The following is a 24,282-nucleotide window of genomic DNA, read 5'->3' as shown; positions in this document are numbered from 1 at the left end:
CCGCCTAAAATTTGGCACCTGAAGTGTGGTATACTTTGTTTTTCTCTGTCCTTTGTCTAGGCCCATTATAATTGCTACTGCACTGCACATGGTCTTAAATGTGTTCATGGTCATATGTATGCTTGAATGAACAAACTTGGTAAAATAGAACTGTTAGCTTATTTCTTAACAGAGTAAGTGAATATTTGGGATAAATTTCCTCACAGCCATAGACTGGGTTTATATTATAAAACTGATTATATTTTCCAAAAAATAATGATCTTAAATCAAATTCCAACTTTCACCATCCTTAAACAGTGAAGACAGTTGGGCTTTTCTTTTTTTATGGTATCCATTAAGCGCTTACTATGTGTCACACACTGTTTTAAGGGATGAAGTAGATACAAGTTAATTAGGTTGGATACAGTTCCAGTCCCGCAGTGGGGCTCACAGTCTAAATAGGAGGGAGAACAGGCACAGAGAAGTTAAGTGAGTTGCAAAAGGTCACACAGCAAGTATTTGGCAGAGCTGGAATTAGAACCCAGGTCCTCTGACTCCCAGGCCTCAGCTCTTTCCACTAGGCCATGCTGCTTCTCTCTACCTCCTTTCTTCCTCCAAAAACAGGGATGGAACATCAGCAAGGAATTTTAAAAGGGTGAGATTAAAAAAAAAAATGCTGGGGATTTATATAGATGCCAGAAAAACAGTATCTTTCTTGTTTAAAAGGTAAAACATATAACAATTGAGTAAGACTAGTGAAAATTTAGAAGAGTTTCCCCAGTGTACTCCTGGTTAGCAGGAATACATTTTCATGCCAAATAACATGCTTCAAAATCAGACGGGAATGTGGAATTCCAGTTTAACTTTGGTGGCTTTTCACATAATTACAGTTTCTCTAGTACTACAAGTAAATAACCGGCTACCTGAAGTCTCTTCTGTGGTCAGCAAAACTACACAATGAACACTATAATTAAAACAAAGAAATAAGCAAGGAAAATGGGCTATAGAAAAATCAAATGTACAATTAAAGTCTAGTCTATTTTTGCCGAGAAACACCGCAGAAAATCTGCTCAGAGCCAGATATGCACTAAATGTTTGAATATGAATCCTAGATTGTGTTAATCTAAAACATGTTTGGAAAAAGCCAATTCCCCTTTACTATCTCACCCAATGCACTTTAAGGACAATGGGAAACAAACTTGGAGATAAAGTCAGAACACCAAATCAGTCATGGACAGGGACACCAAAATTGGCTGCAGAGTTTACAATCACGCAAGGAATATTATCAAGGCAAGAGCAAATTCAGCCCTTACTGCCTTCTTGCATTCAGGACAACATGCTAATTCGCTGGGAGGAGAGAGAAAACATCCCCTTCGGCAAAGTTTATTAAACCTTTATTTTCCTCAATAAACACAAAGGGGCAAAAAAGAGACCCAATAACTACCCTATTTCTGTAGTCATTTTTGGTATTTAAGAGACACACAGAAGGCTTAGTTATTGATTTGTGCACAGACATCCTGCTTAAATCAATAATCTATTAGTCCCTTTAAATTAAAGGTAGATTCATCAAATGCCCTCGAGAGGCTTCAAACATTTTGTTCCTTATTTCTTGCTAGTACAATCAGTCCAGAGAATGATAAAAATTTAGCTCTAAACCTCTGCAGTCTCAGCGGACAATATGTTCTATATTACCTCATTCAACTCAGTCAGCCCCAAAAGCAGTTTTGAGGCTTCCCCTGGGGAAAGAGGGTTGTGTCATTCAATAAAACTACCGCCTTTCTAGCCATCTTGATGTGATTTCAGTTTGGGAAAACAGTCTTTCAGGAATAATTCGGATCTGCTTCTGCCCCTATTTATTTATTTATTTTTGTGATGGTTCCATTCCAAACAAGAAGCAGCATCCAACAGTGATGTTCAGACTGCTAGCCATATGTGCGGCAGTGCTTTGTCAGAGACTGGCCAAGATGCAGGAACTTGTGTTACTTAGACGAGATTAGACACTTGGCTCTGATGGTAAATGCACAAAGCAGAGTCAGCAACTGAAGATGCTGAGAGAGCTGATACAGAGCTGCATAGCTGGACAATTTCAAATGGAAATGATGAGCATTAAAAGGAGAAAGAAACCAAAGGCATTCTAACTTGAAAGTCGCATATTTTTAAACTGTTTATCACCATACTGTGCATAAACATGTCTCAGAAACACACAGGCACACTCACTGAGAGTTATACTCTTCACAAGGGAGAGAAAAAAACAACTACTAATGGGGTTCATTTACTTTCAGTTGCTGCCTTCACCTCCCAAAGATGGTTTGCATTACAGCAGCACAAAACCAGTGGTTCGTTTTGTTTGCTTTTCAGTGCTACAAACAAAGAAGGGTGGAGTTCCAGCTAAAGCAGTTTTTAAAGTTATGCCACAGAGTTGATTTTCCCAAGGACGACAAAAACTTTTTTCAGTGTTGTTTATGTTACTTGAAGATGTGCCACTTCAGAAACCAAGCTCACCTGAGAAAACACAACATAAATGCCCTTACGACACACCTGAGTGCCACTTAAAACACACAGAAAGCCTCAAACAATGGCTGGTTTTACAATTCCTAACATGTTTGGAATTTTTCGAAAGGTTAGATAAAGTAGCAGATAACGTTTTTAAGAGAGCACAGTGAGCTCTGTCGGGGCTAATTTACTGCTGGCTAAACCACGTCAACAGATTTAGGTATTTTTCTGTGGTGGCTGATGAGAGGCAGGCAGGCGAACAGGCATACTGAAATCTCTTTCATTGTACCAGAACCTTAGATTATTAAAACTGTATTTTAATGCACACTCTGGACAGCTGAGTCTTAAAAAGAAAAAGAAGCTGTAAAGCAAAAGGCATTTCCTGCATAGCCTCAGGGGAACGTGGAGCACTGAGCTCAGGGGCCCTGGTGGGAAGGAGCAATTTCAGCTAATTAGGGTGAATAGCAAAGTGTTGCATTTGGTCAAAACATTCTGTTAGCCCTCATTTTTGTTGGCACCAGAAAGAGTCGGTCTGGATTTTTTTTTTTTTTTGTGTGAATTCGCTGCTGGAGTGCAAGGCACACAGCTCACATACATTAGGCAGAAAGTCAAAGGAAACGCCAAAGTTCAACTAAAGTACAAGTAATTAGAAACAGATTCTCTGCTGCTTGTGTGTGTGCATGCGTGCGCACATTTCATTGTTGAAGTTATTTATAAGCTTCCAAACATTTGAAAGAATAACTCTATCCCGTAGATCATTTAATTTTTATGTCTCGTCTGAATAAAGTCTGCTTTTAATCATCTTCCAGGAAAAGTGGCTTGTTCCTATAGACATTTATGTCTTTCATAATCGAGCTTCAAATGGCATGTGAAACTCACTCCAAAATTAGACAAAGAGAAAAAAACCTGGCTTTGAAATTTTCTTGGTAAAATTAATCATTTGCTTTGTTATTATTAAGCAATTAAACAATTCTGCGATTTGAGCCAGCAATGGAGGGAGTGGAAGGGGGAAGGAAAACATTATCGTGGAGACTTGGCAACCTTGACTCAGTAACCTGCCTGTGACCCTTGCGTGAGTGTGTGTCTGACCCGGTCACACGGGATTCTGGCTGAATGCTGTTACTGGCTTATGAGAATCCTTGCTATTCTTACCATATATGCAACAGGTGCAGATCACAGGCAAGCGGGGAATGGAAACAAAAGGATACCTTAAGCAAAGGCTTTGATTTTTTTTTTTTTAACAAAGCTGTCCAGCACACACTACTGGGAAATTCACTTGTTTTTCATTCACTGAATCTCTCTGCTTGACCCTTACACCGAATGATTCTTTTAACACACAGCAAAGTTGGCAATGAAATATACGATCTTTTCATTACACCAGACCATTGGACCCTGTAAAACATATTATCATGTTTTATAAACTTCATTCACGGGTTATCATCTGGCTTTTTTGGGGAGGCGGGAGGGAAGAGGGCCAGAGAGAAGGATTTTTGCCCAAACAGGAAGCTCATTTTCCCTTCTGGTAATCATAGCAATGGTACTCACGTTTGCAAAAGTCAATTTTGCAAGCTTGCTTTGGGTAGGGAACATACCCACCAATTTTGTTATACTGTACGTTCTCTCTCAAGCGATTTGTACAGTGCTCTACACACAGTAAACACTCAGTAAATATGACTGACTGACATTCAAAACTGCACCCAAAGAGCTAGATGGATACTGGAAATATGCCTTTATGAGTTTGGAAAGGTAAGAAAACATTTTGCTCAATTGGGAAGGTAGCCCCTTAAACCTACGACAGGGCCTAGAGATTTAGTGACCAGGGCAGATCTCCCAAGCTCCCAGTTTGGCGCTGACGGTGGCAGCAGCAGGTCAAATGTTTAAGGAGTGAACCTCCCTGCCTGCCAGTGAAGTCTCCTTCTCCCAGGTAAATAGTCCCCACCCAGCCCCTGGCCTCTTACATCTGTGGATCCCAACACCAGACTTCTCTGTGATGGAAAGACTCATGGAAATTGGCAACCCTGTACAAACCACCTGACCTGAAACCAGCTGGGCTTACACAGGACATAGGTCTTCTATAAAGAAAAGCAAATCATTTCACTTCTTGCTTTTCCTAACCCCACTTAAAAAAAAAAAGAGCTCATAATCACGACAAATCACCCTATTCTGGAGATATACAGTCCTGGGCTGAAGACCATTTAGAAAAAAATGATTTCTCAGACTGATTTTTGCTAATGGGGTGGCATCATATTTTTTCTTAAAGGATAACAGGGCTCAGAAAGCCATATTTCAATTTATGAAACATATTCTACAATTACAGGTTGAGCTTTCTTACATATATAAAAAACATTATTCAAACTGTAATTTTATGTTCCATAGATAATCTTTGAAAGTGTTCAAATACCTCAAAAATCATTTAGTAGACTGTACCCTTCATTTCTAACTACTCATTAATGAGCTGAGCCAATAGACATCAGAGAGTACAACTTTGGTACGTGAATAAAAGCTTGAATGGGGGGCAGGCACTTATAGATCAAGCTAATTGAACCACAATATCAGCCCCAGAAAACTTTATCTCCCCACAAAATGATTTAGATCTCTACCATACTTCTAGTCTTCAGTACCACAGGTTTTTTTTAAACGATTGCCAAACTAATAAATGGCATTTTGTCTTTCTCAATTTGCAGCATGTCTACTGGACCACTATAGGAACACAAATTTTCTTTCAGAGGTGTATAAATGACTGGGATACATATATATGAAGGGGTGTGTGTGTGTATACATGTAGAGATGTACACACACACATATGCATGCATATATGTAACCCAATCATTTATACACCTTAGAAAAGACAATTTTATATAGACATATATTGTGTATTCTGTGTATATATACATATACATGTTTTTGTCTGTCTCTCCCCCGATTAGACTGTAAGCCCACCAGTGGGCAAGGACTGTCTCTAACTGTTGCCGATTTGTACATTCCAAGAGCTTAGTCCAGTGCTCTGCACATAGTAAGCGTTCAATAAATACTACTGAATGAAGTAAGCAAATTTATGAGAAATAAAGTTTTCAAAGCACATGGATTATTGAAAGAATGAAAACAAGTCTTCTGAACATAAACTCTTCTAAATCTATTCTTCTAAATCTATCCTTCCTTTAAAACATCACAATCAAACGTATTTGGGAAACAAATTACCATAAGAAAACACCAGAGAGGCAGGCTCTGTTTACTGTGATAAGAGGCTGAGTGGACAAACCAAGCTAGATTACAGTTCAAACACAGATACACAGAAACCTCTGCCTTCATTATAGCTTTTAAACCATTTCAAAAAGTTTAAAAGTAACCCAGTTGGAGTTTATGGGCCTTAATTTAAAATTTGTTTTGAAGTCCCTTGAAACCCCATAAGAGGAGAATTCTGTGGAGAACAAGCTAGTTAATTAATAGTAGCTAAGGGATGTGTGAGGTTAAAACTACTTAAGCTAATTTGACAAAATGGTTATTTGTGGTAAGAATAGGGTGGAGTAAGGATGGGGTGTGGTGACAGCACAAATTATTACTCCATTTTTGCTGTTGCATTTCTTGGTCTGCTGATAGTATTTTTTTTTCCAAGGCTGGGTGACTGACCTAGGCCACGGCACAGAAGTTAACATAGATAAAGCTGCTATCTTAACCGAAGATGACAGAACATTTCCAGACTACATTTAGCACAGCTTGGGCATGGGCTTAAAAGAAAGGCCTCGGGACAAGGTTTAGAGAAGGAGTGGACTGTGGGTCCCTTTTGTTATTCCAGAATAATATAATGATAATTAGGGAATCTTTTAAGTGCTTACTATATGTCAAGCACTGTTCTAATTGCTGGGGTAGGGCAGGTTAGACACGGTCCCTTCCCCGCATGGGGTTCACAGTCCAAGGATGGAGAACAGATATTTAATCCCCATTTTATAGATGAGAAAACTGAGGTACAGAATTCAGTGCTTTGCCCAGCGTCACACAGCAAGCAACTGGCAGAACCAGGATTAGAACGCAGGTCCTCTGACACACAGGTCCATGCTCTTTCCTCTAAGTCAGGCTGCTTTTCGGTGGCAAGACCTAAACCAGTCTGTTCGTTGCAGGGGTTGTTAAAGCAGAAGGCTCACACTCAAGGAACACTACTCACTGTGATGAAAGATAAGAATCCAAGCCTGAAGGGGACAAAGAAAACACCCTCGACTGCCTTTCCAGCCAAAGCGGTGGGCTAGGAAAGTCCCCCTAAAGTGAACATGCAAATAAAAGTAGATCCAGAGAGAAATGCGAAGGCAGGGTTTAAGACAAATTACAAAAGTACCTGGGCTCTAGTCCAAGGACTTGTGCCTTAAGACTGTCATGAGCAATATTGTTCAAGTCAAATATTGCCTGCACAGACCTCCCTCCCTCTCAGGGAAGGCAACGGGAGCAGAATGTGCCGGGGCTTCCCCACCCCCAGGACTCACCCTTCCTCCCCGGCTAAAGGACTACATACACTCCCAGAACAAAAATGCATTTGGCCTGAGAACAGAACTGACTTTCAGAATTTTTAAGCTCTTTAATAACTTGTGGCAAACGGCTGTTTGCCACAAAAACTGGGAAGGGAGCCGAACCCCTTAGCTGAACTCCTTACCGAGAGATCGGGGCAGGGCAACCTGGTTCTAAGCTGGTGCCCAGCTCCAGTGGTGGGGCCTGGTATCCTGGACAGGGACCCCTTGTCAGTCGGTCAGTCAATCGTATTTATCGAGTGCTTACTATGAGCAGAGCACTGTACAATATAATAAAGTTGGTAATCACGTTCCCTGCTCTCAATAAGCCTAGAGTCTAGAGGGGGAGACATACATTAACGTAAATAAATTACAGATGTATAAATAAATTACAGAGCCCTTAGGGTACACTAGACTCAGTGTGGGTACCCACACTGAACCAGCTCAGCTGTGATTCTTCCAGAGCTAAGAAGGACGGAGGTGACCCTCAAAGATACTGCCACACCTTTGCTGACCCAGAAGTAAGAGATGTACAACATTTGCAGTATACAAAAGTTACAAAACATGTCTGCAACCTTTGGTGAAAAACACCAGAATTTATGGTGCATCACTGGGTGAACTCAGACCCCCGTCCTTTCTCCAGATTACACTGCATTCCACTGCCAGGTCCCTGTGAACACAGGTGCCACTTCTAAGTCACAGAACTAGTTGGCAAGAGCTGAAACGGAAGCAGTTGGGCATTTAAAAAATAAAAACACCCTCATAAAGGCAATCCAGTGCCGTACTGGCAGAATTTAGGGAGCAGGGTACCAGGAAATTGGGCAAACTGCCAAACTAACAAGAGGATAATGACTGGGATGATAGTGAATACTGTCCTGAATCTTTTACGCTGTTTTGATCTGTCCAGGAGATGTTTTCTGCAAGTGAAAGCTCATTTAGTGGACAATGCGTTTGAAGCATTTACCTAGAATGTCTTGCCTCTGCCACCTAACCTCCGCCCTTCCTGGCTCCTGCAGGTGAATTTAAAAATCTTTGTTTCTGGCACCAGCAGAGCCACTGAAAATGACTGCAGTGTTGCCATCTCAGCGACGCTCTCCCAGAAGACCGATTAAAAGATCAGCATCAGTGAGGAAGGCATTTAGAAAAAAATGCAAAACAGTTATGATGATCAAGACAGCTAAAGGAAAAAACAAATTTCAGTCTAGAGGATATTTTGCAAAGTTTTCGACCAAACACAGCCCTCTCTGGAAACCATAAATATTTTAATCATAAGGTATTATTTCGTCCTCAAAGGTACATGGCTGTGTAAAAGTTTCTATAAAGACAATAGAAACACGTTGAGGATGCTAACAGATTAGTAAAATGGTTCAATTTTAAGAACTGTGTTCTTCTAAATTAGCTTCCTGTATTCATTTCTACGAGTATGGGGAGCTAATATGTCATACACACATTTTAAAACGCCCTCCTAGATATTTGATTTATGGGGTTGCTTATTAATCCTCTGTCTCTGTTCTAGAGGTAGACAGAATATGGGAGTTTTAATGCCTTTAACCCACTACACAGTTTTTCAGGACTCTGAAGACAAAATAAAATGCAGTCTCTTAATCATATATATTAACCCTGTCATTTAATATTTCATGTATCATTTTATATTTCAATTTCATGTGCCTTAGGATTTTGTGGGTTTCATTGCCAAATGCTACAACTTCAGTAATCTTTTCTGCAATTATTCTTTTCATCCACAGAACCCAAAGTATTTCAAAAATGAGAAGTCTCACTATAGTCCTGGGAGGAGACTCCACATTTTGAGACACTTCCTACTTCGGTCACATCACACATCACTGTTTTTGGAAATGAAATCTTGATTAGACTCCATTCCCTTTTTCTTATACTCTGCTGACTAAACATTTTTCAATTATAGCATTAAGATCATTTTGCGATTATTTATTCTACAGCCACAGGTAGTGGCTGAATATTGTCCATCACAGTACAACTGATTCTAGCTGCACTGCTAGATGGGCCTACTTCATAATTCTACCTTTAATGCCAATTTACTAGAACACTCACAGGTATTTGTATAAGGTACCTTCAAATTAAAAGCAAGCCAAGAAATTATTCTACAATGAAAAGAGGGTTTCATCTCAATACAGGGTGTCCCGAATAAAACAAAATAACCCATGGCAATGTAGCAAAGCTTTTTTTTGGAATGTGCTGCCTTATAGAACAGAATTTCTCACTTGGAAGCAAATTACTTAGGTATAAATTGTATCACCTCTGTGAATTCTTATAAAATTTCAGAAAACAGGACACCCGCTTGAATATCATTTTTTCCTCAGCTTTGACTTTCTACTCCAAATCTGGCTGTACGATTCAAAATAGTACCAAAGCATTGCTGATATGGCCTGGAGTAATTTCTTGATAACAAGTATCTGTCACTGGTATCTTCTGTAAAACACCTGTTTTTCATAAAAAAAACTGAAAAATGCATACATCCATAAAAAAAATCAGTATATACACGGTTTAACAATGAATTAGGATACAAAAGAACTGGCTAGTTCAGCAACCCACCCATTTTATTAAGAATATTCTTTCCAGCTTTTCTTCACTAGGCTTTTAAAACTTTGATGTCACTGGAGGATTTCTCTGAAATTTACTTTCTTGTCCAGATACATGTCTTTTCATTGTAAACCATGCCAAATTTGCCCCTGCCCATGTCGACAAGTGGGTGGCACTAGGGAGAGGACTGCTCTGCATTTGACAGCTGAATTCTGCAAGATATCACAGAGTAAGTAAATAACCTCCTCCCACTCTCAGCTGAACATACAGTTGTGCCTGTGCCAACACTGGCTGGTTGAGCAAGTTGCGTTCTTTACTCTACCAACTTTGGAGGGTCGTTACACCATTCTGTACGTCACCTTGGAACTTTCAAGAGAAGCGGGCGCTTGCTTTCATTTTTGCCTGTGTGTCTGGCAGCTCAATGCTGATGGAAAGCCCTGTATAAATATTCTCCCTGAGATCTTCCCCGACCTGGGCACCGCTCCCTCACCCATCCTTCGCAGCCACCCTGGGTTGGATGGATCAGATTCTGGGCTGGTGATAAATCATCCAGGGCAGGGCTGCCAAGCTGGGCTCTCATTATGAAGGCAGGAAAGGGCATCCTGCTGCCTTCCTGGGGTGGTGAGGCCAAGTGGGCAGTACTGGATAAACCAGGCTGAGGGAGGGCTGGTTTAGGCCAGAAATCACCTCTAGTCTCTGCTTCTCACAGAAAGGAAGAGTTCCATCTCCCAAGTGTAGCTTCCACTGATAGCACCACATTGTCAAAGTCATTCTCGAGGAAAAGAGCCTCTTTCACCCAGAAGTTCACTCCCTTCAAAATTCTGTTGCTCAGGTTCTTTATGGGAACGATGGGGAAAAACCATTCAGTATTCTGAGACTGGTGTCTTACATCTCTCTAAATCTCTTTTCTCTCTGCCTTTATTATGAAGGCTGGGTGCCAAAAACAATTTTGAAACACCAGGAAATTTTACCATTCCGAAAGATCCAGTTGGAGTCACAAAAATAGCCATTCTGTAAAAATGAAAAATTTGATGGGACAATTAGGAGAGAGGAACCCTGGCTCCCATAGAATTTCTTGGTTGCACCTCCACCGTAGGCTGGCCCTGACAGCAATTTAGAGAAAGATTCCGGCTGTTTTATCAAAAACGTCTGGATCGATCTATCAATAGAATTGACTGGACGTCTACTCTAAGCACTGGGCGAACACAACAGATTTAGTAGACATGATCCCCAACCACAAGGAACTTATAACCTAGTAGGAGAGACAGATACTAAAATAAATTACAGATAGGAGGAAGTAATGGAGTATAAAGAGAGGTGCGTAAGTGCTAGGGTAGGAGGGAGGGGTTGTGAGTCTTAAAGTGCTTAGGTGGTGTGGTGAAGGAGGGCTAAAGTGGCAGATGGGGGAATATAAAATGTGGAGATTAGAAATAAGTCCAGCAGTAAGACCTTGCCAAGAACAGCAGTGGATAAAGTCCTGAGGCTGAGTGGTTGAGCACTTAGAATTCTACTGTACAAGTGTCGGACACAGTGAATTACATCATGAGTCAAGAGAACGTGACCAATAAACTTACAGCATGGTTTCCCGAGATGCTGGGAGAAAGTCTACTGAAAAAATTCCCTGGAGATACAGTTCAGAGGAAAGCATGTCTCCATTACTGAGCCCAGAAGCTCACTGACTCACTCTCCCAACCAATCAAAGGATTACATTTTCTCATCCAAGAAAGTCCCAGGAGGACCAGGAAGCAAGGAGATATAAGGGGCCAAACTAGGAAACAATCTGATAGCCATGGGACACACCAGTGTGCCAGGGGAGAGTCTTCCTGATGACAGATAGGCCCTGACCAGAGCAGTGCCCCACTGTCATAACGTGACTGGATGCAGTTTCACTTAGAGGGTCAGCCGGCCTCTGTCAACTAGGAAACAATGAAAATTCCAGAGGTTGGGGAGCCCCCAGAGTTCAAAGAGAGGCAAAAAGAGCTGTGATGGGGCAGCCAATAATAACTGTAATCATGGCATTAAAGTGCTTACTATGTGCCAGGCAATGGTCTAAGGACTGGGGTGGATGCAAGCAAATCGGGTTGGACACAGTCCCTGTCCTACATGGGGCTCACAATCTTATTGCCATTTTACAGGTGAAGTAACTGAGGCACAGAGAAGTTAAATGACTTGCCCAAGGTCACACTGCAGACAAAAGGCAGAGCCAGGATTGGATTAGAAAACAGGTCCTCTTGACTCCCAGGCCCGTGCTCTATCCACTACACTACAATGCTTGAGAAGTTTGGGACTCAGTTAGGGAACAATCTGTAAACCCTAACCTGTTCCATCATGCTGAGGATGAAATTCAGTCATTCCCCAGTGAAGATTACTCCCTTTTTTTTTTTTTAACCACAGTCCCCACAGCACTTATTACATATCCATAATTTGTTTATGTATATTAATATCTGTCTCCCCCTCTAGACTGTAAGCTCACTGTGGGCAGGAAATGTGTCTACCACAACTCTGTTATTTTATACTCTTTCAAGTGCTTAATATGGTGCTCTGGACATAGCATGTGCTCAATAAATACAACTGATTGACTGGAAGTTGCAGTGGCCAATACCCGCCCATGGAAAACATCCATCATCTCATTCTTTCAAGTGCTAAAAGCAGGTCTGTGTTCTCTCCTGTTGCCTGGGTACCTGTCCCAGGGTGGTACCAGGGCAAGCAGCTCAGCATGCCTTGGATCAAAGTGATCTGGGCTCACCAACTCTGGCCACTGCTCCTGTATCACAATGACTGGTGATATCAAGGCACTACTGAATGAACTCCTCCCCCAGGGCCAGTTCGTTCTTGGTAAACCACTCTGGAAATGGGCATGCTGAACCCTGGACTTGCCAGAAGCACCTACCATCTACATCTAGAACCTTTGGGATATTCACCCACCAGGCCACTGTCCTTGCTGGAGATAAAGTACTACTGCAGATTGAAAATTCAGCTGTTAAACTGCAAAACATCTAAACAATTTTAATGTAGGATTAGAAAATGACATGAGATATATTTAACATACACAATGGCAGACTTCTATTCTGTTAGCATCCAGTTAGCATAGGAGAAGCAGCATGGCATAGTGGCTACAGCACCCGCCTCGGAGTCAGAAGGTCATGGGTTCTAATCCCGGCTCTCCCACTTGTCTGCTATGTGACCTTGGGCAAGTCACTTCACTTCTCTGGGCCTCAGTGTCCTCATCAGTAAAATGGGGATTGAGACTGCAAGCCCCATGTGGGGTAGGGATTGTGTCCAGTTTGCTGGTATTCACAAAGTAAGCACTTAATAAATACCATAATTATTATTATTATCAAGTGCCTGTTTGCTAAATAGGACATGAAAGTTAAACCTTGGAAGTTTATCTATAATATTTAGAAAAGTATCGACTTAGATTAGCATATTTTGGACCCATAATCAGGACTAATTCTCTAGAGAAGACACTAATGCTAGGAAACGTCCAAGGAAAAGGTGGAAGAGGCGGCTCAGCAGCTTGATGAATAGAGACCATAACAATGATAATGGTAGAACCATTAGAAAGGTTACGGATTACAGCAGAAGACAGGTCAGTCTGGAGAAAATATATCCATAGAGTAGCTATGAATCGGAAATGACTTGATGGCACTTGATAACAATAATAACAACACAGAGACTGATCTAATTCAAAACCTCTCATTATTGGTAGATTTGCCAGCATATAAAAATAAAAATAAATTGTGGTATTTGTTAAGCGCTTACTATGTGCAAAGCACTGTTCTAAGCGCTGGGGGATACAAGGTGATCAGGTTGCCCCACGTGGGGCTCACAGTTTTAATCCCCATTTGACAGATGAGGTAACTGAGGCACAGAGAAGTTAAGTGACTATGTAACTATAGTAAATTTTTGTCACTTTAAAAAATATCTCTCTCTTGTTTCAGTCAATTTTTCAGATCTGGGAAAAGCATTACCACATTTTACATTATTTACTATGGGAGACTATACTTAATTTTACATTCTTTCACTTAGCACTATTTTCATGGAAGCAACTCTGAGCTAGCCCAGAGGGTAGCAGTAACTACAGGGCGTAGAAGTAAAATTTGCTGTTTTAAAAGTAAAAGACACAGTTCACGCCCTCTGGGTGCTTAGAGTCTAGGGAGAGACATGCAACACAAACTGCTGAATTTACAATGAAGACTGCTGTCAGATGGGGTCTTGTTAGATGTTTGGGCACTAGATGCTGGATTCTGAAAGTTTCTCACATTTATCAGGCAAATCCGTTCAGTAATTGTTGGAAAAAACCCAAGCTTTCATTTGGAAATTTTTTTGTATTTTTTTCATTTCATGAATACATCATTTCAAGTCATGGGCAGAAAAAAGCAGAAGTGCCCATATGGGCAGGAAATGCCAAGTGAAAGTCAAATCTTCGGAAATCATAAAAAAAAAGAGAAATTTACCTCCTGCAATATAATTCCACTCAAGTTTTCCAAAAGGATCAGAATCCTTCCTACTAGTATTCCCTCACAGAATTGGATCCTCTTAGCTTTCATATAATGACCCATTAATAAGAGATTTTAAGTTGAATTCAAAGTTTTAGAAATAAAATGCTGATGATTTAATTTCATCATGATATGAGTTTTCCAAGCAAATGGGCAGAAACATAATCTTTTTCTCTTTCACAGGCCTATACTTTTCACAGAGATTTTCCAAACACAATTGAGTTAAAGTAGAGAGGGAGAAGCCCCAAAATGTTTAAGGATAAACTTTGACTGAAGTCCACGCTCTGAAGGCATGAGTTCACACCCAGGAATAAGCACCTGGAAATGGGCAATAAAACTTTTTCAAACAAGCACGGGGCTGCTTAGTCCAGGCATGTCAAGATCACAGTGAGAAATGCCCACCTGCATTTATCCCAGCCTTGACATCTACCTGCAAAGCAGTGGATCAATAATTAGAATCAGGATGTGGGTATGGCTAGGTGTGGCGGGTAAATTTCCCTGGGCAATCTGGCAACCAAGTCACCAGGATAGGCCACAGCTAGGGCTGTGCTTTGGTCTGTCCCAATTCTTACTGGCTCCTCTTCTTTCATCTCTCCATCACTGCCACCCTCCATGCTCTCGGCCTGCTCTCTCACTCCAGTCTACATTGCCCTACCCTGTGGAGAAGACAGTGAGATGGGCCACCAACGTGCTGACAAGGAAGAGGTAGGTGGGTGGGTGTACACAGAGGACCGACCTGGTCCCACCTAGAGCAAAGTTACAGGTGTGGTATGCATTCAGGAGTAAAGTCTGCAAGGGCAGGTTGGATATGAGATCAACAAGACCCCAATTCTCAAGAGTTGGTTGTGGTGTAGACATCCACCCCCCAGTCCTGAAGAGGCTAAGGTTGCTGTTGCTAAATCTGTGGCTCTAAAGAGAGTTCTGGGGGCTACTTCCAGGCACTGTGCCTGCCCCCCAACATAATGGGGCTCTTGCAGCCCAAAGCAAGGTAACGGGCTGGGCTGCACAACAAGAGGTCGGGGAGTTATTCCAGTTGCTGTTGTTCAAGGGGTGTGTGTGTGTACATGTGTGTGTGTTGGGGGGTGTAGGCATGCGCGCACGAGAGAGATATAGAGAATACATGAATGTGGACAGAATGCATCTGTGGCTATATCTCTTGCAACCTATGTTTCTGTGATTCTTAGTGTGTCTCTGTTCCAGACACTGAGGATTTTTGTTTTATTCTCTCAGTTTATTTCATTCTGCTCTGACTGTTCTCTTCTGGATCTTTCTGCCTTTGTTTCTGTTTCTCTAATCGGTCTCTCTCTCTGGTCTCTATTTCTATCTGTCTCGTATTTTTGGTTGTTCAATCGTTGATGAAGTAGCAGTGCTTTGCTGCATTACTGGAATTTGAGCAACTCAATTTTGGCACACACTGCTCACCCTGAATGGAAGAGGGGTTAGAAAAGATGCCCTAAGCACTACCTGCCTCACCAACCTCAAAAGTGGCTCACCAGAGGGCTGTGGTTGGTGAACTTCTATCCTGTAGACAAATAACAAAGAGAAAACCAATGTAGCAACAATCATAATGTAACAGGGTGTGGCAACTGGACATTGGTCTTTTCAGTCCATGAAAGAACTGAATAGGGTCTTATATCAGTACTGACATCTCCTAAAAGGAATGTATGTGTTTGGGACGGTGGGGGAGAAAAGAGAGGGAATGAGGTTGATATGCCACATTTCACCATTCTTTCAAGCAAAAATCATTACACGTCCAAACATTTTTAGTAGCCCATCCTCCTCTAAAGTTCCTCAACATACTATCACAGAAGAAAGTCAAAAGTGGCTAATGATAAACAGTATGTTAATATTATAACATGATACAGTATAATATAAAAATGACACAAAGAGGGAGATAGTAATACAGATGAAGTGTGGTCTGAGGAATATAAGAATGATTTAGCATCAGGAAACATAGGATTCTGCATTTTAATAATGATTTAACACATCTATCAAATCTGCTATTTTGTTCGTCCCCTCTAGACTGTAGACTGTGAGCCGGTAATTGGGCAGGGATTGTCTCTGTTGCCGAACTGTACATTCCAAGCGCTTAGTATAGTGCTTGGCACATAGCACTCAATAAATACTATTGAATGAATGAATGAATGAATAATCTCATTGTGGGCAGGAAACATATCTGCCATTTCTCGTGGCGCAGTGGAAAGAGCATGGGCTTTGGAGTCAGGGCTCATGAGTTCGAATCCCAGCTCTGCCACTGTCAGCTGTGTGACTGTGGGCAAGTCACTTAACTTCTCTGTGCCTCAGTTCCCTCATCTGTAAAATGGGGATTAAGACTGTGAGCCCCACGTGGGACAACCTGATTCCCGTGTCTACCCCAGCGCTTAGAACAGTGCTCTGCACATAGTAAGCGCTTAACAAATACCAACATTATTATTATTATTTCTGTTGTATTGTACTCTCCCAAATGCTTAGTACAGTGCTCTGCACATAGTAAGTACTTAATAAATACCACTGATTGATTGAACTCTCAATCGCTTAGTACAATGCTCTCCACACAGTAAGCACTCAATAAATACAAGTGATTAAGCAGATCATTTAACCTTTCAATGTCTTAGTTTTCCCATCTTCAAAATGGAGAGAACATAGTAACACCTTTTGTTATATTAAGGGATGCAAAATAAAATACTACATGTACTTCAAATTTTAAGATGGCAAAATCTTTCTGGAGTCTCAGGAGAAAAGTAATTTTAAATGTAAGGTAGGAATGATGATAGTAATCGATTTGTAAATTGCTTTTCACCTCTGACAGGATGGTATTATTCACCATATTGTATTATCGCCTAGTGAGTGGGAAAAGGAAATGCTGGTCCAGGTCTGTTTAGTGAACCAACACAAAAATTGTTTATTCAGCTTTATTTATAGTAATACCTGTCTCCCGGCCTAGACTGTAAACTTGTTGCGGGCAGGGGATGTATCTTCCACCTCTGTTATAGTGTACTCTCCCAAGCACTCTGCACACAGTAAGTGCTCAATAAATACAACTGATTGATCAATGGGCAGTAAAAAACTGTGTGGCAGGTTGGAAAAGATGAAAAAGATAGTAGTGACACTGTTGTGACGTTTGGCAAAGGAAGGGCTTCCCCTCAAAAACATCTCTAAACCAGATCTGGCCAGTGAACCAGAAGAATATGGGAAACCTTAGTGGAACTTAGTTTTTGTCCTACCTTTCTATGAATTCCTGGCAGGGATAAGGCTAAGATTGGTTTCCAACTATGAGTTACGGAAGCACTTCGAGCAGCAGGATTCCAAACAGGAAGTAAGAACAAAGGTGAAAGGACTCTAAAAGGGGCACACACTTATGGGTAGTTTCTTCCAAACTCTTCAGGCCAAGTCCACACTGGGGAAATAGCATTGGTATTAATTCAAAGAACCTGGATAGTGAGTTTAAATTTCTCCCTGCCCCTGACTCCTCCTCTCTAGTACACATCTGAATGGGTCTGGAACTCTTGGGTGGTGTTATTTGGGCAATTACTACAATTTCACAAAGAACAAAACCTTTGGCATATCTGGCAGACCACGGATTCAATCTTAAAAGCCCTTCTGAAATCACATCTCCTCCAGAAGGCCTCCCGTGATTAATCTCTAATCTTCCCAACTCATATCGCTAACTGCTACTTACTACTACTACTAATAATAATAATAATAGTATTTGTTAAGTATTTACTATATGCCAGGCACTACACTAAGCACTACGGTAGGTACAAGTTAATCAGATTGGACAAAGTCCCTGTCCCACAAGGGGCTCACAATCTTAATCCCCATTTTACAGATGAGATAACTGAGGCACAGAGAAGTTAAGTGACTTGACAAAGATCACACATCAGACAAATGACAGAGTCAGGATTAAAACCCAGGTCCTTCTGACTCCCAGGCCTGTGCTCTCTCCACTAGGCCACACTGCTTTTCTTCACTTCAGCACTTCCTAGTCACCTAAGCACTTAAATATTCACAACCCCAGCCACCAGCCCTTCTGTAGCACTTACGTACGTATCTTCATACTCTCCTGCCTTGCCTTATGCTGTCGAGCCGTCTCTGACCTATATCGACGCCATGGCCACATCTCCACGGGATCAGCAAACCCACCCGGCTGATTCTGAGTTTGGAACATGGACGCCCTCTTGGAATGACTCCAGTGCTGGCCTTAACGGCATGTGAGACTCTTTACAACCTTTACATCTTCTCCCAAACTGCATGCAACATCTCTTTCTATCAAGATGCACTGGGGCACTGCACAGGTGTGTCTAAATGAGTGGTGCATTTGATTGTATCATATCCCCCCTCCCTCTGTAAATCTAAACCAGTTCATCCCATCTCCAGTTCCTATTGTTTCCTCTGATAAGCAGGGCCCCAGTGAACAATTAAAGCTCTCAATAAATAATCTGTAAGCACATTCATTTGATTTACTGTTATTTGATACAGCAGTTAGTTTCAATGGGGCAGTTAATATTGATCACATAAAGTACTACAGACAAACATGAAACAGTTCCAGAACTCCATGGATTATTACTCTTTATCTGCCAGTCATCTGGGTTACTTGTAATGGTCATGAAATTCAAAATCAATATTAACAATTAGTGTTCTGTACACCATAGGGGATGAATCATGTAAAATATATTTTCTTATAAAGTCACAGATAATGGGGGCCTAGAAATGGGAAAGGTGCTTCCGAATTTTCATTGCACACCTGGCAAAAGACTTGCTAGCAAATCTGAAAAATGGGCAAGGAAAGGGAATTGATGTTCTCCCTCCTACCTCTACTGTGAGCTTAATGTAGGACAGGGACTGTGACTAGTCTGATTAACTTATATCTACCCCAGCAACTAGAATAGTGCCCGACACAAAGTAAGTGCTTAACAAATTTCAATCGGTGGTATTTACTGAGCGCTTACTGTGTGCAGAGCACTGTACTAAGGCCTTGGGAGAGTATAACGGAACACTTTCATATAGAGTCTGAAAAATGAGGAGAAGGCACTCCATGGAAACCAGGATGGTCTCAACTGACAAAGGTAGGTGAGGAAATCTGAAAACCCAGATCCAAATATGTGTAATGAACTTATTAAACTAATGGAACTACCAATTTACTTCATGTGAGGGGCACTCTTAAATACACCTCTTTGGTGTAAGATTCATATGCATTATTTGTGGATCTGTAATGAATTGGAAACAACAGTATTTTAACTATACAGCACTATTGCCATAATAAGTCTAGATAATTAAAATGCAAAGCACTAAGAGAAATGTTTCATCATTAAACTGTAACCAGGGCTCTATGTGAAATCATCCATTCCAAAGACTTGTTTTTCATCAATTATTTGTTATTTATCTGATGTAAATATAAGAGGGACTAATTAAAATGTACGATTCCTTATGCAGTTTCTTGTCATTAAAGCCGATGAAAGCATTCTGAAGACCATAATGAAATAATTATGTTTGCCTTTAAGAATTCTCTTCAATAACACATGGCAGAACCACAGTAAATTAAAACATCAGGAACTAAATTTCACTTGCATCTATTTCCATTTTAGTTAATTATACCCCCAAGCTTTTCAATAGACCAGGCCCTAAAAATCTTTTGATGCTGAAATGGCCTCCAGAACAGCAGCCTTTTATAATTATGGACTTTGATGACAAGACAAAGGTATTGCAGTTCTAAAAGCCTTAATATTTCTAGAAGGATTTTCATTACTAGAAATCCTCAATACTCTGGAAAGTGGGGTAGATTGGGATAAATATGATCTAAATTTTCTTGTTCTGCTTAGTTGATATACTCATTTAATCTAAATAGGTTTTATAAGCATCGTTTTTATCAGGGATTTTAAGTCTGACGGCTTCCTGAAACGACAATTTGAATTACAGAGCACAAGAGTTGAGTAGCACAGAAATTTGGGGGGCAAGCCCAAGTGCATAACGCCTCTTGTCCCAATCCCAGAAACAACTTCGAAGGCATTGGCTCTGGCCATCACCATGGGTGTCCCCTTTATAGATTGTTCTTTCCTTAGTGACAGAATCAGATCTCTTCTTAATGCTATTGAAACTCCTAGGGTTCTGCCCTCTGGAAGTTGTACCCTTTTAGGACCTGATTTAGAATAGTCCATTCTCCCCGAACACAAGTTTTCACAAGGCCTCTTGGCTGGAATTCCGTAGAGGAATTAGGAAATGTTCTCCGGACATTGACAACTGTCTAGATAGGACACTATACAGTGTTGGAAAAATATGACACAACAGGGTATTGGAGAAAAAAAGACGTGAGTATCTTGAGATTCCCAAAAATGAGGCTTGTCAAGAGCGTGCTGAAGAAAACTTAAATTCCGATAACTAGACTTTCGCTCTTTTAATTTATATCATAATTATGACTGATTTCCATTAATTGAAAAAGGAAAATTAAAAAGTTCTCAGAGATAAGATAATGCAACAGAAAATGAGGAAGAAAAGGGGATACATTTTACATCTTACAGATGGTCTTGTCATCTCCCTCTTCTGATGTTTAATAAGAGGCAGTTTGAGCCCAACTACCTGGGTGTGCAATTATTTTAAATGTTTGACTATAAATTTAACATGGCCAATTAAAGATGAATGAATTAGCATTGATACGTTTCATAAATGCTATAGAAGGCAGAGCTTTCTAAAAAGAGTCCTATTTTTGATAAAGTGGTTAAAGCAGTCATATTAAGGTTCTTTCACCTCTCAAATTTGCCCCTGAGCCAATGGGCATGCTGAGTTTTATTCCCAGTTGGCAATTTTCTTTCTTTCTTTAATTCTGAATTTCAGGTGTGTCAAGGAGAAAATCTGTGCGTTTTTCTCTCACACGCCAAATTGTTCTTGGATTTACCTGCTAGCACTAAGATCTTGATATTCCAGGCATCTGGTGTTTAAGGGCAAAGGGAAGATCACTCCTCAACAGGAAAGTTAGGAATGCAACATACTATCTAAATCGAGTTCCCCTCCTCAACTCTCCTACTGCTTTGGAATCCACTTTTCTGTAGATTCAATGATACAGAATGTGCCAAGTTCGTGCCCGCTTTCCTGAAGTACTACAGATTGACAATACCTGCCAACATCACTGTTTTAATATGAGTGTTTAGACTATTTCTATTCCAGACCTACTCCTTTGGAATAGAGAAGGAAAAATAATCTGTTATCCCAGAAAACTGGGCCTCTCTTCCCTTGCCGGATTCCAAAACGCACCTCGGGCTTGAAATGTCTCCCAGCTTTCAGAGGTTTTCTTTTTCATTCTCTTATTCCGATAGTATTAGTAACTGCAGTTACATGGATGAAAAGCAGAAAATTATGCCATTAAAAAAGCCCAAAAAGTCTTTTATAAGAAATACTTATTCAAAACTCCCCATTCAATTCATATGGTAACTGTCAGTCTTTATTCTGCTTCTTCTCCAGAGGGTGTCTCTGTTAATGGTACTTTGACCTCAACTTGTATCTCAAGAGAAGGAAAAGGTTTGAATATTGCTGTTTTAAATTTCAGTTAATTTTTTTAAATCTCTCCCTCTCCCCCCAAATTACACAAATGAATTGTTTTTCCCCTTCTTGCCTGCAAATATCCAATCAAGTAATCAAAAAAATCTGTGTTTTTTTGTTGTTTTCTTTTTTGGTAGGGAAGGAGGTTATAGAGGGAGGAGAGACATGTATAAAAGTCATTTCTGGATTTGGCATTACCTTTTATAGAAGTTCATGACTCCAATAAAACCAAATGTTATTCAATATACATGATTTTCGGGTTTACATTATATACACTGAAAGTGAACTTAATGTACTTAAGATTTGGAGCAAGAAGATTCTGCATAAAATGGATACATTTGGAAGCCATGTGACTAGAAACTCGGCAACTTGGATAGTGGGTTCCTTGTAACTCCAGCATGCCCCTCAGCATCCACCTAACCTAAACGACATGTTTTCATAAGGAACAATTCACAGGCCTTAAACCAACAGCTTTATGTATTATTTTCTGTCTTTAAAAAATGAGAGGAAAAAATTAACAACCTTGGATTGCTTTCTAGTGTGCTATCTTTGGGGGTTTGCTGTAATTACTTCACAGAAAACCACAAAGGTTCAAGAACCAGGAAATAATTGTGGTTGGGATTTAGCACTGCTATCCCTGCATTTACAGTACAAAAAAACTTTGCCCAACATTTCCTTTGAACTAAAAACAAAACTAATCTTCTTTTGTCACAATAAGAATAACATAAAGGGTGGTGCTTTAGCTTTTGATGTGCCTTCTTCACTTGCTATTCTTATAAACCCCAAATGTGTATACAAGTATCGGAACAGTAGACATTTAGGAGAATTCGGATTTAAAGATTTTTAACAATTAGAAAAAAACACACTGAAAAACCAAATTTCTATGAATTGTTAAACTACAAGGGCTTCAGTATGAAGAAGAAAACTAAAGTTGCAATGAACAGCTAATTTTTTATTTATTCTTCAATCATTTTTTTAAAAAAGCACCTTATAATTCGGTTTCCCCTTCTATATTACATTGGTTACAGTAGAGACTAATCATATTGCTCACAAAAACATGGCACTGGAATTCCTGCAACCCCTCTGCCGCATTTCTTTATTTTCTTTTCCTAATGCATGTTTCTTTGATTAGCTGAACTTTACTGTTATCAACACTTGTTTCTTATCTCTAGCTCTAGGCGAATGACACATTTACCACTCGCTCTACCCAGATAAGGCAAATCCTATGTTTAACTTGTTCGAGAGCAAACAAAGCATTTTTTTCCTTCTTCAATTTGGCCATGCTTGGAGGTTAATTATAAAATAGCACAAATTACACATAAAAGCTTTATTGGCCCTAATAACTTTCTGAGATTGTCAAAGGGATCTTTCCCCGAAACAGAAATGCCCTAAAGACTTGCTCTCTACAAAACAAAAGTTTCTGTTATGCCCAGAACGCAGTCATTACATTAAAATGTTATCTCCATTTTAACTGTCAGAGAGAGGACAATTCTAAGAACCATCAATGACTTAGAACTTTCATCCTCTTCAATTTAACAAGAAAACAGGCATCTTAAAAACTCCGATGTATACTTGAATGAGGTTGAAGATTCAAGCAATCCAGTTTTAAAGGAATCCCGCTTCTTCCTGTTCTGACTTTATGAAATGTTAAATAAAGCAGCTAAAGTGGTAGCTGAATAGTTATCGATTTTACGATTCTGTATCCATTGATTTACCGGTCCGAGAGCCAAGTTTATATCCCAAAGAAAAGTTTTCTGGGTTTTTTGTTTGTTTGTTTCTCAGGTAGGCTGCTTAAATCTTCAAATGTTCTCTTTTCTGAACAAGCCATTTTGCAAGAAAACTAAACATCTAGCTAACTCTGACCTTGTGAAAAACAAAGAATGAAAATGTAATTTTGGGCTAGCGCTCCGCTGCTGTCAAATGAAGTGCTAGAAAGTGGTGGAAAGCTCAGTCATTTATCTAAATCAATGTCGGGGCAATGTTGCATCCTGCATACTCCCCATTGCAGCAAATAGGTGGTATATTCTCCTATTTCTTGTCATTTCTCAAGCTGGAGCCTTTGGGCTACAGCCCAACTGCTGTTTACTATATACGTTCCTCAGCACTGTATCAAGATGAGATAGCCAAATAGTCAATATTTTTAAAAAAACTGGGCTACCTATGACACAGCCTCCTCCCCTCCACCTAAGCCTAAGACACTGACCACATCTCGAGATCTAGAAATAATTGATGGTAAAACACAAGGGGTGTTCACTGCCAGTAGTTTTCTAGCAAAACAGCAACTTCTTGTAGAAACAAAGTGAATAAGAGAGGTGGCAGCAAGGTCAGTGCAGAGAAATATTGCCTTTCATTAGTAAGAGAAATATTAGGAGAAGAGATATAACCATTGCTGTGGCCGAACTTCGGAAACATCAGCTACTTCATTTGAATATCAGCGACCTCATTCAGTCTAAAGTCTTTGTCAGAACAATTCCGAAAGGCATTCTAATTAGTTTGCACTTCTAAATGCACATAAAAACAGGCACCACGGGCGATCCAAAGAATGGAAAAGTTAGCTTCATCTTTGCATCGATAGCTCACTTCAAACTAGAGGGGAATGTCCTTTTTGCCTTAATTGAAATATTGTCTCCCACGCCTTGTCGTTGTGTCTTTTTTTTCCCCCCCTTCCCCATCCCAGATGTAAAACTGTCTTCCAGGGGATGATTTGGGAGAGGGAGCAATAAAGTAGAACA

At 40.3% G+C, this 24,282-nt stretch overlaps 1 protein-coding gene across 6 annotated transcripts in view; it reads right to left on the bottom strand.

Annotated features, from left to right (window-relative positions):
* Positions 1-24,282, bottom strand: part of LOC100075704 (retinoic acid receptor beta) — a 477,276-nt gene that overhangs the window by 36,805 nt on the left and 416,189 nt on the right. The gene's annotated exons all lie outside the window — the stretch shown is intronic.

This window comes from Ornithorhynchus anatinus, chromosome 8 (assembly GCF_004115215.2).
Source record: "Ornithorhynchus anatinus isolate Pmale09 chromosome 8, mOrnAna1.pri.v4, whole genome shotgun sequence".
Lineage (NCBI taxonomy): Eukaryota > Metazoa > Chordata > Mammalia > Monotremata > Ornithorhynchidae > Ornithorhynchus > Ornithorhynchus anatinus.
The sequence above is the reverse complement of the archived record's forward strand: the minus strand, read 5'-3'. Positions and strand labels throughout refer to the sequence as shown.